This window comes from Bufo gargarizans, chromosome 6 (genome assembly GCF_014858855.1).
Source record: "Bufo gargarizans isolate SCDJY-AF-19 chromosome 6, ASM1485885v1, whole genome shotgun sequence".
NCBI classification, from domain to species: domain Eukaryota; kingdom Metazoa; phylum Chordata; class Amphibia; order Anura; family Bufonidae; genus Bufo; species Bufo gargarizans.
The window spans coordinates 77,304,982-77,321,516 of NC_058085.1; the positions used below are offsets into that span (position 1 = coordinate 77,304,982).

At 44.5% G+C, this 16,535-nt stretch overlaps 2 non-coding genes across 2 annotated transcripts; both read left to right on the forward strand.

The window, feature by feature from the left end:
* The first annotated feature begins 9,475 nt into the window (after positions 1-9,475).
* Positions 9,476-9,669, forward strand: LOC122942808. The gene has a single exon (XR_006390724.1). It is a non-coding gene; the product is annotated as a U2 spliceosomal RNA (small nuclear RNA).
* Positions 9,670-16,090: 6,421 nt separating this feature from the next.
* LOC122942942 lies at positions 16,091-16,279 on the forward strand. Its single transcript, XR_006390781.1, has one exon. It is a non-coding gene; the product is annotated as a U2 spliceosomal RNA (small nuclear RNA).
* Positions 16,280-16,535: the final 256 nt, after the last annotated feature.

Here is a 16,535-nt window from a genome sequence, read left to right on the forward strand (position 1 = left end):
TCAGCAAGTGAGGATTTGAATATGAGAAGGGATTGCTTGTATGCAGTGAAATGATCTTTAGAATGGGATTTCTTCCATCACCGCTCAGCAGCCCTGGAAGCTTGTCTGAGTTTTTTTTTGTCAGGTTGGTGTGCCAGGGTTGTCTGTTTCTGGATTTTGTTGTGTGTGAGGGGGACAACAGTGTCGAGAGCTGTACTTATTGTGGTGTTATATAGGGTGGTAGCAGCTTCTGGGTCTTGGAGGCAACAGATGGTAGAGAGTGGTAGAAGAGAGTCAGAAAGCAAGCGAAAGTCGGGATGCAACATCCTACAGCATGACCGGTTTGGCATTGGGTCAGTAATGGTGTGGGGTGGCATTTCTTTGGAGGGCCGCACAGCCCTCCATGTGCTCGCCAGAGGTAGCCTGACTACCATTAGGTACAGAGATTAGATCTTCAGACCCCTTGTGAGACCATATGCTGGTGCGGTTGGCCCTGGGTTCCTCCTAATGCAAGACAATGCTAGACCTCATGTGGCTGGAGTGTGTCAGCAATTCCTGCAAGATGAAGGCATTGATGCTATGGACTGGCCCGCCCGTTCCCCAGACCTGAATCCAATTGAGCACATCTGGGACATCATGTCTCGCTCTATTCACCAACGTCACGTTGCACCACAGACTGTCCAGGAGTTGGCAGAGGCTTTAGTCCAGGTCTGGGAGGAGATCCCTCAGGAGACCATTCGCCACCTCATTGGGAGCATGCACAGGCGTTGTAGGGAGGTCATACAGGCATGTGGAGGCCCCACACACTACTGAGCCTCATTTTGACTTGTTTTAAGGACATTACATCAAAGTTGGATCAGCCTGTAGTGTGTTTTTCCACTTTAATTTTGAGTGTGACTCCAAATCCAGACCTCCATGGGTTGAAAAATGTAATTTTCATTTTTTTTATTTTTGTGTGATTTTGTTGTCAGCCTATTCAACTATGTAAAGAACAAAGTATTTCAGAAAAATATTTAATTAATTCAGATCTAGGATGTGTTATTTTTGTGTTCCCGTAATTTTTTTGAGCAGTGTACTTAACACACCTTATAATAATAATAATAATAATAATAATAGGGGACGTAACAGAGGGATTAAACTGATAGGAATAGTACTACTTAACACACCACTCATATCTGGTGGCACAGTACATTGCACGGCGCATGCGCAGTGCCCCAAATTGGAAGTAGGAAGACCGACCAAGCATCTTTTTTCATCTCCCGGTTCCTAAAATGTAACTGATTGGAATAGTACTACTTAACACACCTTATTATTATAATAATAATAATAATAATAATAGGGGACATAACAGGGATTAAACTGATAGGAATAGTACTACTTAACATACCACTCGTATTGTGATTGCATAGTACATTACACGGCGCACACGCTCAGTGCCCCAAATTGGAAGTAAGAGGACCGACCAAGCATCTTTTTCCATCTCCCAGTTCCTAAAATCTATTCCATACACCGGGACAAAACAGAGATTAAACTGGTAAGAACAGATTTTTTTTTAAATTAAAATAAAAGAGGACAGCCACTGCGGAGCTGGGTATTTTTTGGCCTCGTTACTGAACACTCATGCACAATGGCTGTAGGCTCATGCGTCCTTTTGTGGAGGTGACAAACCTGGTCAGTCAAACCCAAGGCAACATCATCGACCTTATCCCATATGCGTTTTTTCTGAAGCGTGCCCTGCGAAGAGTGCTGGATCAGGCCGTAGATGAGCATGAAGAGGAAGAGTTGTGGTCACTATCACCACCAGAAGCAGCCTTGTCGTTGTCTATTGCTGAACCTGTGGCAACGCACAGAGAGGAGTCAGAGGAGGAAGGTGGCTTTAAGGAGGTGGAAGACCAACCACAGCAGGCGTCCCAGGGGGCTTGTTGTCACATTTCGGGGACCCTTGGTGTTGTACGTGGCCGGGTGGAGGAAGAGACCTTCAATGACATCAGTGAGGATAAGGAACGGGACATGGCTAGCTTGTAGGGATGAACGAACCGAACCGAACTGTATAGTTCGGGTTCGTACCGAATTTTGGGGTGTTTGTGACACGGACCCGAACCCGAACATTTTTGTAAAAGTCTGGGTTCGGGTTCGGTGTTCGGTGCTTTCTTGGCGCTTTTTGAAAGGCTGCAAAGCAGCCAATCAACAAGCGTCATACTACTTGCCCCAAGAGGCCATCAAAGTCATGCCTACTATTGGCATGGCTGTGATTGGCCAGTGCAGCATGTGACCCAGCCTCTATTTAAGCTGGAGTCACGTAGCGCCACACGTCACTCTGCTCTGATCAGTGTAGGGATAGGATGCAGCTGCTGCTGTTAGGGCGAGATTAGGCAGGGATTTACTCTTCCAAAACACTTAATGAAGTGATCGATCTACAGCTGTGAATCATTCAACCTCTGCTATTTAAATGCTCACTGTTTTTAGGCTGCCCAGAGCATTTTTCTGTAACTTTTTTCTGGGGTGATCGGTGGCCATTTTGTGTCTTGTGGTGCGCCAGCACAAGCTGCCACCAAATACATTTAACCATCAATAGTGTTGTTTTTTTTTTTTTTGCTATATCCTACATCAGGTGCTTGGCTGTGCTTACTATTTTATTGAGGGGTGAAATACAATTGCCAAAATAGTAGTACCCTAAATCTGGTGTTTCAGCTGTGGCTAGCCAAATGTAATACTGTCTGCTGTCTGGCAAAGGATATATTTTTGTTCTGGGTTGAAATACAATTCCCAACTTAGCAATTCCCTAAATCAGTGGTTTCTGCTGTATCAGGCCAAGTTTAAATCTATCCATAAAAGGGTATATTAGCTTGAAGGTGCGGATAGGGTCATCCTCAATAACTTCACACGCTACCGTGCATTTCCAAGTCTAATTTTGTCCGTAAACGTATACCTGTCATCCAGCGCCTAAATAATAGGCCTACAATTTATATTCAGCTAAATCTGTCGTTACTGCTGTGCCTGTATTAGTGTAATAAGGTACTTAAATAGATAGCCAGATAGTGTTAGGTGCCTGTAAAAAAAGGCCTGAATTTGAATTCAATACATTGGGCCAAATAATTTTTTTCTTATTATGGTGAACAGTAACAATGACGAAAACATCTAGTAAGGGACGCGGACATGGTCGTGGTGGTGTTAGTGGACCCTCTGGTGTTGGGAGAGGACCAGCCACACGTCCTAGTGAACCAACTACCTCAGGTCCCAGTATTCGCCAGAATATACAGCGATATTTGGTGGGACCCAATGCCGTTCTAAGGATGGTAAGGCCTGAGCAGGTACAGGCATTAGTCAATTGGGTGGCCGACAGTGGATCCAGCACGTTTACATTATCTCAAACCCAGTCTTCTGCAGAAAGCGCACAGATGGCGCCTGAAAACCAAGCCCATCAGTCTGTCACATCACCCCCATGCATATCAGGGAAACTGTCTGAGCCTCAAGTTATGCAGCAGTCTCTTATGCTGTTTGAAGACTCTGCTGGCAGGGTTTCCCAATGGCATCCACCTAACCCTTCCCCAGCGGTGGAATACATAGAATGCACTGACGCACAATCGCTTATGTTTCCTGATGATGAGGACATGGGAATACCACCTCAGCACGTCTCTGATGATGACGAAACACAGGTGCCAACTGCTGCGTCTTTCTGCAGTGTGCAGACTGAACAGGAGGTCAGGGAGGAAGACTGGGTGGAAGACGATGCAGGGGACGATGAGGTCCTAGACCCCACATGGAATGAAGGTCGTGCCACTGACTTTCACAGTTCAGAGGAAGAGGCAGTGGTGAGACCGAGCCAACAGCGTAGCAAAAGAGGGAGCAGTGGGCAAAAGCAGAACACCCGCCGCCAAGAGACTCCGTCTGCTACTAACCGCCGCCATCTGGGACCGAACACCCCAAAGGCAGCTTCAAGGAGTTCCGTGGCGTGGCAGTTCTTCAAACAATGTGCTGATGACAAGACCCGAGTGGTTTGCACGCTGTGCCATCAGAGCCTGAAGCGAGGCATTAATGTTCTGAACCTTAGCACAACCTTCATGACCAGGCACCTGCATGCAAAGCATGAACTGCAGTGGAGTAAACACCTTAAAAACAAGGAACTCACTCAGGCTCCCCCTGCTACCTCTTCTGCTGCTGCCGCCTCGGCCTCTTCCTCCGCCTCTGGAGGAACGTTGGCACCTGCCGCCCAGCAAACAGAGGATGTACCACCAACACCACCACCACCTCCGTCACCAAGCATCTCAACCATGTCACATGGCAGCGTTCAGCTCTCCATCTCACAAACATTTGAGAGAAAGCGTAAATTCCCACCTAGCCACCCTCGATCCCTGGCCCTGAATGCCAGCATTTCTAAACTACTGGACTATGAAATGCTGTCATTCAGGCTGGTGGACACACACAGCTTCAAACAGCTCATGTCGCTTGCTGTCCCACAGTATGTTGTTCCCAGCCGGCACTACTTCTCCAAGAGAGCCGTGCCTTCCCTGCACAACCAAGTATTCCGATAAAGTGAAGTGTGCACTGCGCAACGCCATCTGCGGCAAGGTCCACCTAACCACAGATACGTGGACCAGTAAGCACGGCCAGGGACGCTATATCTCCCTAACTGCACACTGGGTAAATGTAGTGGTGGCTGGGCCCCAGGCGGAGAGCTGTTTGGCGCACGTCCTTCCGCCGCCCAGGATCGCAGGGCAACATTCTTTGCCTCCTCCTCCTACTCGGCTTCCTCCTGCTCATCCAATCAGCCACGCACCTTCACCACCAACTTCAGCACAGCCCGGGGTAAACGTCAGTAGGCCATTCTGAAACTCATATGTTTGGGGGACAGGCCCCACACCGCACAGGAGTTGTGGCGGGGTATAGAACAACAGACCGACGAGTGGTTGCTGCAGGTGAGCCTCAAGCCCGGCCTGGTGGTGTGCGATAATGGGCGAAATCTCGTTGCAGCTCTGGGACTAGCCGGTTTGACGCACATCCCTTGCCTGGCGCATGTGCTGAATTTGGTGGTGCAGAAGTTCATTCACAACTACCCCGACATGTCAGAGCTGCTGCATAAAGTGCGGGCCGTCTGTGCGCGCTTCCGGCGTTCACATCCTGCCGCTGCTCGCCTCATATGCGACGTGCCCACCAGGTGGAACTCCACCTTGCACATGCTGGACAGACTGTGCGAGCAGCAGCAGGCCATAGTGGAGTTTCAGCTGCAGCACGCACGGGTCAGTCGCACTGCGGAACAGCACCACTTCACCACCAATGACTGGGCCTCCATGCGAGACCTGTGTGCCTTGTTGCGCTGTTTCGAGTACTCCACCAACATGGCCAGTGGCGATGACGCCGTTATCAGCATTACAATACCACTTCTATGTCTCCTTGAGAAATAACTTAGGGCGATGATGGAAGAGGAGGAGGAGGAAGAGGGGTCATTTTTAGCACTTTCAGGCCAGTCTCTTCGAAGTGACTCAGAGGGAGGTTTTTTGCAACAGCAGAGGCCAGGTACAAATGTGGCCAGCCAGGACCCACTACTGGAGGTCGAGGAGGACGAGGAGGAGGAGGAGGAGGAGGAGGTGGAGGAGGATGAAGATGGAGAATGTTCACAGCGGGGTGGCACCCAACGCAGCTCAGGACCATCACTGGTGCGTGGCTGGGGGGAAACGCAGGACAATGACGATACGCCTCCCACAGAGGACAGCTTGTCCTTACCTCTGGGCAGCCTGGCACACATGAGCGACTACATGCTGCAGTGCCTGCGCAACGACAGCAGAGTTGCCCACATTTTAACGTGTGCGGACTACTGGGTTGCCACCCTGCTGGATCCCCGGTACAAAGACAATGTGCCCACCTTACTTCCTGCACTGGAGCGTGATAGGAAGAGGCGCGAGTACAAGCGCACATTGGTAGACATGCTACTGAGAGCATTCCCAAATGTCACAGGGGAACAAGAGGAAGCCCAAGGTGAAGGCAGAGGAGGAGCAAGAGGTCGCCAAGGCAGCTGTGTCACGGCCAGCTCCTCTGAGGGCAGGGTTAGCATGGCAGAGATGTGGAAAAGTTTTGTCAACACGCCACAGCTAACTGCACCACCACCTGACACGGAACGTGTTAGCAGGAGGCAACATTTCACTAACATGGTTGAACAGTACGTGTGCACACCCCTCCACGTACTGACTGATGGTTCGGACCCATTCAACTTCTGGGTCTCCAAATTGTCCACGTGGCCAAAGCTAGCCTTTTATGCCTTGGAGGTGCTGGCCTGCCCGGCGGCCAGCGTTTTGTCTGAACGTGTATTCAGCACGGCAGGGGGCGTCATTACAGACAAACGCAGCCGCCTGTCTACAGCCAATGTGGACAAGCTGACGTTCATTAAAATGAACCAGGCATGGATCCCAAAGGATCTGTCCATCCCTTGTGCAGATTAGACATTTATAACTACCTCCCCTTAACCATATATTATTGTACTCCAGGGCACTTCCTTATTCAATCCTCTTTTTATTTTCATTTTGCCATTATATTGCGGGACAACCCAAAGTTGAATGAACCTCTCCTCTGTCTGGGTGCCGGGGCCTAAAAATATCTGACAGTGGCCTGTATTAGTGGTGGGTGACATGAAGCCTGATTCTCTGCTATGACATGAAGCCTGATTGTCTGCTATGGGACCTCTCTCTTCTGTCTGGGTGCCGGGGCCTAAATATCTGACAATGGCCTGTTCCAATGGTGGGTGACAGGAAGCCTGATTCTCTACTATGGGACCTCTCTCCTCTGTCTGGGTGCCGAGGCCTAAAAATATCTGACAGTGGCCTGTTCCAGTGGTGGGTGACATGAAGCATGATTCTCTGCTATGACATCAAGCCTGATTCTCTGCAATGGGACCTCTCTCCTCTGTCTGGGTGCCGGGGCCTAAATATCCGACAATGGCCTGTTCCAGTGGTGGGTGACGTAAGGCCTGATTCTCTGCAATGGGACCTCTCTCCTCTGTCTGGGTCCCGGGGCCTAAATATCTGACAATGGCCTGTTCCAGTGGTGGGTGACGTGAAGCCTGATTCTCTGCTATGGGACCTCTCTCCAATTGATATTGGTTAATTTTTATTTATTTTATTTTTAGTTCGATTCATTTCCATATCCACATTTGCAGGGGATTTACCTACATTTTTCTGCCTTTTGCAGCCCTCTAGCCCTTTCCTGGGCTGCTTTACAGCCTTTTTAGTGCCGAAAAGTTCGGGTCCCCATTGACTTCAATGGGGTTTTGGGCGAAGTTCGGGTCGAGTTCAGATCCTGAACCCGAACATTTCCGCCGAACTTCTCGAACCCGAACATCCAGGTGTTCGCTCAACTCTACTAGCTTGGTATCCAACCTTGCAAATGGACTGTTTGCGGTTGTTTGCGGTGCATTAAACGGGGAGTTTGGTCTGTCAGAGTTTAGTCTGTCACTGTGAAGCGGGCGTAACCCTTACACTACCTGATCGATACATCATACCTGATGTTTTAAAGCACGTTATTCCAAACAATTTAGGAATGTTAGGTGATTTATGCCCTTTATGGATTAAAACCCGTCTCTGCGTCAACTACGTAGTTTTCCATGGGAGTTTTGCCATGGATCCACCCCCGGCATGCCACAGTCCAGGTGTTAGTCTCCTTGAAACAACTTTTCCATCACTTTTGTGGCCAGAAAGAGTCCCTGTGGGTTTTAAAATTCGCCTGCCTATTGAAGTCAATAGTGGTTCGCCCGATTCGCGAACATTTGCGGAAATTCGCGTTTGCGACATCTCTAATGATCGGGTGGAACATGAATTTATGTTGAGTGTGTTGCGTAAGATGGGTGTACCTGAGCGGATGGTTGAATAGATTAGGGTATTTTATAACGCCATAGTGAGCAAAATACAGTTCAATGGCTTTTTAAGTCGTAATGTAGAGATAAAGTCAGGGGTGAGGCAGGGGTGTCCTCTGTCTCCCATATTGTTTATTTGTGTTGTTGAGCCTTTGTTGGGGATGTTTAGAAGAGATAAAGTAATGCGTGGGGTAGAGGTACCAGGAAGTGGTGGGGGAGACTTAAGAATGATTGGATATATGGCTGACGTGACTATTGTGTGTAAAAAGTGTTTTTGTCTTACGAGTGCTTTTAAGTTGCATGTGGAAAAGAGTGGGTGCAAGTATTTTGGGGAGTGGAGAGAACGTGAACTGTGCGTTTGGCCAATGAGAGAAGGAGGGATAGAGGTGTTGGGCATTACATTTAATGATGATTTAATAAGGAGACAAAGTTGGGAATTAGTACATGATAAAATAAAAAAGAAAATAGATTTTTGGTCTCTTAGGACTTTATCGCTAGAAGACAGAGTGCTTATTATTAAGGCAGTTATTATTTCAATTATGTTAGTAATGTGTTCCCAGCTCCAGATAGGTGTTTGAGGAAGATTATTAGATTTATTTTTGTGTTCTTTTGGAACTCTAAGATGGAGAAATTGAGTCGTGCGAAAGTGACGAAAAGTAGGAAGAATGGTGGTAAAGGTGTGCCTGATGTGGAAAAGTTTTTGGCTGTAAAGTATGTGAGTAATTGTATAAAAATGTGTAATAGTGATAGTGTGCCTGGTTGTATGGGGAGATTTTGGGCTGGGAGTGTCTTGAGGAAGTATAAATTGTTGGATACCGATTTAAGAAGACCAAGTAAGTTCGATGCGCCATAGTTTTATGTTAGGATTGAGAGGTGCATTAGGAGGTATGGTTTGGATGAGGTAGATAGGAAAGCATGGTGTGATAATAAAAAAGTAATGCAAGAATTAGAAACGAAAAAGATTGTAGAGTGTGTGAATGGTTTGAATGTGACAGAGAGTGTACAAGTATGAAAAAAAGTGAATGACAAGGCTTTAGTCAATAGACAGAAAGACATGGCCTGGATGGCAGCTCATGGCTGTCTCCCACCAAGGGAGTTTCAAAGGAGAAAAGGTCTGGTTGACAGTGAAGTATGCCCTAGAGAGAATTGTGTGGGGGGGGGGGGGGGGTGAAAGTTAATATCACTTATTGTGGGAATGTATGCCAAGGAAGTATGGAGATGTATGAGAAGTATGATTAGAGGGTTGACGAATGTGGAGTGCTTATCTGTAAGAATGATGATGTTCAGGTTGTCAAGTTTGGAAAGGCAAAAAGCTAGAGTGTTGTGGTTTTTGGTTAATTGTCTGAAAGAGGTTCTTTGGGATGTGAGGAATATTTTGATTTTTAATAAGAATGTGTTTGAAGTGAGAGACTGTGTGGGCATGATCCGAGGTTAGTTATTTTTGTATGTTCTGTTGATGCAGAAGGTATCTGGAAATGTAAAAAATGGTGTGCATGGCTGCCAAATTCCTGATTTTTTACTTAGTCTGTACATTGGGAAATATTTTGTCATATTAGATGAAAATATTTGTCATTTATATTTGGTTTTGTTTATGGGAAAGTTTCTTATGTGACAATTATGTACCTTATCTGTCAATTTACTGAAATGTCAAATTGTATATTTACTTTGATATGTGTAATAAAAAAATGAAAAAAATAATCTGTTCTCATCAGTTTAATATCTGATACATCCCCTATCTGGGGACCATATATTAAATTGATTTTTCAAACAGGGAGATGGAAAAAGAGCTTGCTCTGTCTACTCCACGCATTGATTTGGTATTGCAGTACCGCAAGGACGATGCACCCCTTCTAATCCAATATAAAAAAAAAAAACAGAATGAAATTGATTGCAAGCGGAAAGTTGCGTGTGTCCTGCCTCCGGAGTCTGCACTTCAGCTTCTCCTCTCTCTGCCCAGTCAGTGCTGTGCTGCTTTCTGCGTACCTGCATCTAGTCTGTCAATCTCCTAATTGCATCAGCTGTTGGTTTGTTCCAGCACCAAGCAGCCAGTCTCCCTCCTCACACCCCAAATACAATTAAGACTGATGGGTTAGTTAATTGGCTTATCACCTGAAAGAAGTGTTTGGACCTCCACGCACCTCGGTTTTGATTTGGACCTGTTGTGCACACCTGGGATGCTGAGTTGTTCCTGGGAATTAACCCTTTTGTAGCAAGTTGGCTGGATGTAACCATTTTGCTTTTCCAGTGCTTTATTAAATGGGTAAAGGTTGCCTGTGTCTCGGACTTGTAGATCTTTTTAACTGGATTATCTGGAGGCTAAAAAGTAGTCCAGCACTTCCTATGTATCAGCAGCGGCTGGACCTACCTTATGTGGACAATGGACGGAACACTACACGTGTCACAGGAGGCTTGTCAGGTCAGAGGTCAAGTAAGGTCAGGTCAGTGGATGACATCACAAGGGTCTTGACAGAACACTCAACAATGCATACCCTTTTTTTTTTCACTACTTCTCCATTCACTCCTCTTATCAGTTTTTCTGCTTGGCATGCTTTGGCACCAAGAATTGAGTGCAAAGAAAAGGTGTGGCCAAAAGTGGTTAGTGGGCAGAGCTTTGCAGATGGCGAACACGAAGAGGAGCATGCTGATATTTTCTGAGCGTAGGACGCACGTTTTGTTCCTGGTTTGTGAGAGAGCAAGAAGCCTCCTGGACTGTGGCTGTGGCCTGTAGGCTTTTGCCTTGAGAAGTGCTCTGCATTGGCAAGAAGCACCCCCGACGTCGAGGGCGACCAGGTATCGCTTCTCGGCCTTTTGGCTAAGATCAAGTGTACTTGTACAGGAGATCTTAGCTGAGAGGTGTCTGGAGTACCCGGTGCTTGGCCTTAGTGAAAGGTGCAGGTTTATAGCCTGCACTGGAAGCTCTGCTGCTATAGGGTTGCGATCCCCGTTACCCCTAGAGGTCCTAGAACAGCTAGGGGAGCATTTGTATTTTTTGTCCACAGAGACAAGCGCCAAAGAACCATCTATGTCTGACGGCCCAGGAGGAGACGGAGTGAGAGGAGGAGATGGAGTCGGAGAAGGAGTCAGAGGAGGAGGAGGAGGAACTGTAGGTGCCGGAGTTATCAGAGATGATGGATTTGTTTTGAAGGAGAAGAAAAAGAAAGGCGGAAAGAAGGAAGAATTCTAAAGATGATGGAGCTAGATGAAGAGAAGGAGTAAGGAGAGAAGAATCCCGTGGAGGAACCGAAAGTTTGAGAGAAAACATACCCAGACAAGAAGAGGAAGAAGAGCACCAGATCCCGGAGTATGCTAAGATTAAAGATACTATACGCCTTTACGTCACAGAGAAGAAAAAACGGGAGTACAATCTAGAGTATCTAGTAAAGGAGGTCTTGTATGGTGTTTTTGGTATACAGAAGCATGAGATCTTGGCCATACAAAACTATCCTAGGTGTACCCGACGCCAAGGATAGTTTTGTATGGCCAAGATCTCATGCTTCTGTATACCAAAAACACCATACAAGACCTCCTTTACTAGACCTCCTTTATGATGTGACATTCACCCAAAATTGTATTTTTAAAAGTGTTTTAGCAAAATTCCAGCAAATATAAATGACATAAGGTTACAAGGTCTTAAAATATACGAACATGAATGTGATGAATCTTTAACCGTTATTATAAAAATGTACTCACTGTTTGCTGATGTTAATATTATCTCTGCCTTTTAAGCTACATATTTTAAAAAGATCATTGCTTTTATAAAAATTCTGAATACTGCCGGGATCTGGACGTCAAAATGGCTGTTTTATGTCCTTGGATGTGATTCCAAACATCCAGGAGGTTTCATCTTACCCCCAGCCTGTTTTAAACTGGGAGACATGGTAGGAGACATGTTTTTTTTCTAATATGCCACCATTCTGTAGAAACTGCAAACAATACGGGCATTATGTTGAAACTTGTGAAAGTACATGTAAAAATTGCGGCAGCACCCAACATGAGACGAGAGAATGTGCCGCAGGTAAAAGATGTTATGCTTGTACAAGATTAGGCCATCTCTCTCGTGACTGTCCTTTTAAGTCTAGTTCTGTGGCACAGCCGGGGGAACGGGCGGACCAACGACCTGAAGAGAAAGACCAAGCCGAACCACAACCCCAAGGAGAGGAGCCGGACCAAATGGATACCTCGAGCAGCCCCCCCCCCCCAACCAGTTGAACCGAAAGAGAAGCGAAATAAGCGAAAGTCCAGTGATCAGCGGACAGACAAAACCCTTCCAGGAAGGGAGAATAAGGGCGGACTGGATGATGCTGATCCACCTGGCTCGCACTCGGTCCCTGGGCCCAGCACTACAGAGGATCCAGGTGGAGCCGCGGCGTCTAAAAAAAAAGAGAGACTGGGCGAGTGTGGTAAAGGGTGACCTAAGGGGGGCGCCCCACAAAGTCTCTCTCCCCACCCAAGCAGTCGGGTAGATGCCACAAACACTATTCCCGAAACCGATATGATCGAGCCCTCTGCCCCAGAAAGGGAGGGGGATGACGTCTTGACTCCGAAACCTGATACTGCTCCCATGTTTTCGATCTGGGAGCACCCTTCCGAGAAACGTGCTGGGAGGTGAGGGAGGCCAGCTGAGCGATGGTAGCTCCCCTCCGACTGACTCGATAGATACCGTAACATCCGGGGTATTAGGTGGTGCGGAGAGTGGTAACGAGTGCCTTGGCATTGCTGATGCTGTCTGAAACTGTGCCCAGGTAAGAAGATAAAAACTCCCCTTTTAATCTTTTATTATGGCTGTTTTAGAAGGTATTTCCCTAAACACCAGGAGCGTACACTCAAAATCTAGAAGAATTGCTCTTTTTAATTATTTATCCGTTTTATCGGCTACGGTGTTTTGTTTTGTTTTGTTTTGCAAGAATGCTGCATTCCCCACAGACAAAATTACAATAAATATAAAGTGGACTGGAAGGATGGACCTTCAGTGTGGTCTGGTTCCAACGGAAGTAAGTCCGGGGGTGTGGCTATTTTATTCAAGGGAAATATTTTAATAGACCATATATAAATGAAATTTTACCGGAAAGAATTTTATTAGTTAAAGCTTTTATCGATGGTATTAGATGGCAGTTTTTACATTTTTATGGTTTTACAGATAAAAAGGAAAGAATAGAAATGCTAGAGCTTTTACCCCTTTTTATAAATGATTCTGAGCCATTGATTTTAGCAGGAGATTTTAATTGTATTTTACGGGGTGAATGCTGGTTCTCCAACGCAGTGAGTAGAAACTATGACAAATCCTCATCTCTGTTAAAAAATATTATTTTAGATTTTAAACTCACTGTTGTTTTAAAAAAATGTAATAGTAATTTATTTGAAGAGGCCAGCGTCACCTGGAGTAATGCGAATTGCAAATCAAGAATTGATTTTATCTTCTGCTCTTATCAAGTACTGCCTTTTAATTGTGAGCTTTTAACTAATATCTTTTCCGATCACAAATTTTTATCTTTTAAGGTACAGTTTGGTGGTAAGTGCAAAAAGAAAAAAACATGGAAACTAAATGTCTCCCTTTTAAAGGATCCAAAGGTCTTATCTGATTTTATTACGTTTTATAAGCGCTGTAGACGGGGAAAAAAACCCCAAAATGCCAATCACCGAATGGTGGGAGGTAATGAAGGGGAAAATAAGAACCTTTTTTATTAATGTAGGCAAAAGGAAGGCTCGTGAGAAGAGAGAGTTTTTTAATTTTTTAAATACCCGTCTGCAGACGCAATATAAGCTCCGAGATCTGGGTATTGATATGAAGAAAGAGATTTTAGAAAGTAAAAAAGAAATATCTCGGTGCCTGGAGCAGAAAGGCAAAGAGAATTATGTTTCGTTCTAAAGTTAAACACCTGGAAGAGAACTGAGACCTGCTCCAGGTACTTTTTTAAGAAAATTCAAGACAAACGTACCCAGATTCGAGGAGCTTGGGGGTGAAAAAGACATACAAGGTATTTTAAAGAAGGCACATGATTTTTATTCAGATTTATTTAACGAAAAGAAGATAGACAAATCCTTTATGAAAGACTCACTGAAGGGGATTGAGAATATCTTAGACCTCGACTCTCAAAGATTGTTATTACGAGATATTACGGAACAAGAAGTTTTAGAGACAATCAAAAGTTTTAAGAAGGAGAAAGTGCCTGGCCCCGATGGTATACCCATTGAGTTTTACATTACTTTTTATGGCATTTTAAAAGATGACTTATTTTATCTTTTTAAGGAGGTTTTTAGGTCCAAGCTGCTCCCGGGCTCCTGGAGGAAGGGCGAAGTTTCATTACTTTATAAGAAAGGCGACAAGAGCGATATTAGAAACTGGCGGCCCATTACCCTTTTGTGCTGTGACTATAAAATAATGGCGAAGTTATGCGCAAATAGGTTAAAAGGAATAATTAGCAAAATTATCCATCAGAACCAGGTTTGCGGTGTGCCCGGGAGAAGCATTTGGAATAATTTAAACCTTTTAAAAGATATTATCAATGATATTAATGAAAGGAGCGGAAAAGTTGCCATTTTATCTTTAGATTTTGAAAAAGCCTTTGACCGTGTGTCACATTTTTATCTTTTTTAGGTTTTAAAGAAAATGGGTATACCAGAAGGGTTTGTGCAATCTTTGAGAGCCTTTTATGACCATTGTACCAGTAAGATTTTAATTAATGGTTTTAAGACTCAGGATGTCTTTTTAAGGTCGGGAGTGAAACAGGGGTGTCCCTTGTCCCCGCTACTTTTTATTTGCGCCCTAGAGCCTCTTTTAATCCAATTACGGAACAATAAACAGATACGCGGAGTCCCCCTGCCGAGCGGGGGTGGACTAGGGGCAAAAGTAGTGGAGTACATGGACGATGTCGCTGTGATTTGTAGGGACACCCCTGCAATCCAGAAAGCTTCTAAGCAAGTAGAACATTTTTGCTGTGGCTCCGGTTTTAAAATCAAATTTAACAAAAGTAAAATTTTAAATATTGGAGATATGGTTTTAAATGATATCAACATTCCTGAGTCTCAGTCAGTTAAGATTTAAGGAATCACTTTCAGTGAGTCGAATGATGGCCTCAGGAATTGGGATGCGGCAACCGAAAAAATAAACAAAAAATTATGTATGTGGAATTTAAGGAAGCTGACGATGGAGGGAAAGGTTTTAATTATTAAGATGATAATTTTACCGATTTTACTATATTTAAGTATGGTGTTCCCTCCATCTGACCGTGTTTTTAAGAAAATTAATAAAGCATGTTTTAATTTTTTCTGGGGTTCGAAGATGGACAAGTTACAAAGAATCACGGTAATGCTTCCAAAATATAAAGGGGGAAAGGATTTCCCCGATATTAAAACTATTCTTTTAGTCAAATATTTTAGCTTCTGTTTTAATGCCCTTTTTAATGATAACTATTGGTCTTATTTTATGCGTTACAATACTGGATATTTTATGAGGAAGCATGGTTGGTTTCAGACGGTTTTAAACTCTCCATATTCTTTTAATCTATCCGGTTCTTATAAGATTTTAGAAAAAGTAACAAATTCTTTTAATTTAAGCCAGAAAAGGGTAGATATTTTAAAAAACAGTAAAGCAATTTTAAAGGAAATTGAGAATGAAAAGTTGACATCCCCTATTAAGAATTTTAGCGAAACCAGAGTAAAGCAAATATGGAAAGACACAAGTATTAACTATCTTTTTAATTCACAGAAAGACCTGGCCTGGAGCTGCGTACACGAGTGTCTTCCATGCCGGGCATTCCAGCACCGAAGAGGACTAACGAGCACCGCGGAGTGTCCCAGGGGAGCATGCAGAGAGGAGGAGGACGTTTTTCATTTGTTTTATTATTGTTATTTCGCCAAAAAAATATGGACTAAAATGCTCCCCTTGATGAAGAAGATTACCGGACTAAAGGCCTTAACAATGGACGGTGTTTTTTATGGGAGCCTGGAATGCCCATCAAGAATCAAAAGGACTATGGCATGGAAGATTACTAACTGTGTCAAGGCAGCTCTGTGGTCGGCCAGAAACATTTTATGTTTTAAAAATGAGGTTATTACAGAAGAAAATGTTTTAAAGATGGTTTTAGAGGAAATGCATAACTATTTTTTAATTGATAAGAAGAATGCTCCTTTTATGTGTCACAAATGGTTTTTAAGGGAATGGGGATCAGTTATTTAATATATTTAAAAACTCTTTTACATGTCTTAATTTAATGTTGTAAAATTGATAATGAGTTTTTTATTTCTGTAAACTTGATTAGTTTTTAATAAAATATACCCCTTTGGGGTAGTCAACTTAAAAAAAAAAAATCTGTTCTTATCAGTTTAATATCTGATACGTCCCCTATCTGGGGACCATATATTAAATGGATTTTTCGAACAGGGAGATGGAAAAAGAGCTTGCTCTGTCCACTCCACGCATTGACCTGGTATTGCAGTACCTCCAGGACCGGTGCACCCCTTCTATTCCAGTATGAAAAAACAGAATGAAATTGAGAGAGAAATGGATTGTCAGCATCCTGCCATCAAGCAAGCAAGTGAGTAAGTATTCAAGTTGCTGTGTCCTGCCTCAGGAGTGAGTCTGCACTTCAGCTTCTCCCCTGTGAGGCTGGCGCTGTGCTGCTTTCTGCATCCCTGCATCTAGCCTGCTGCTGTCAATCTCCTAATTGCATCACCTGTGTGTGGGTTTGTTCCAGCACCAAGCAACCCAGCCAGCCAG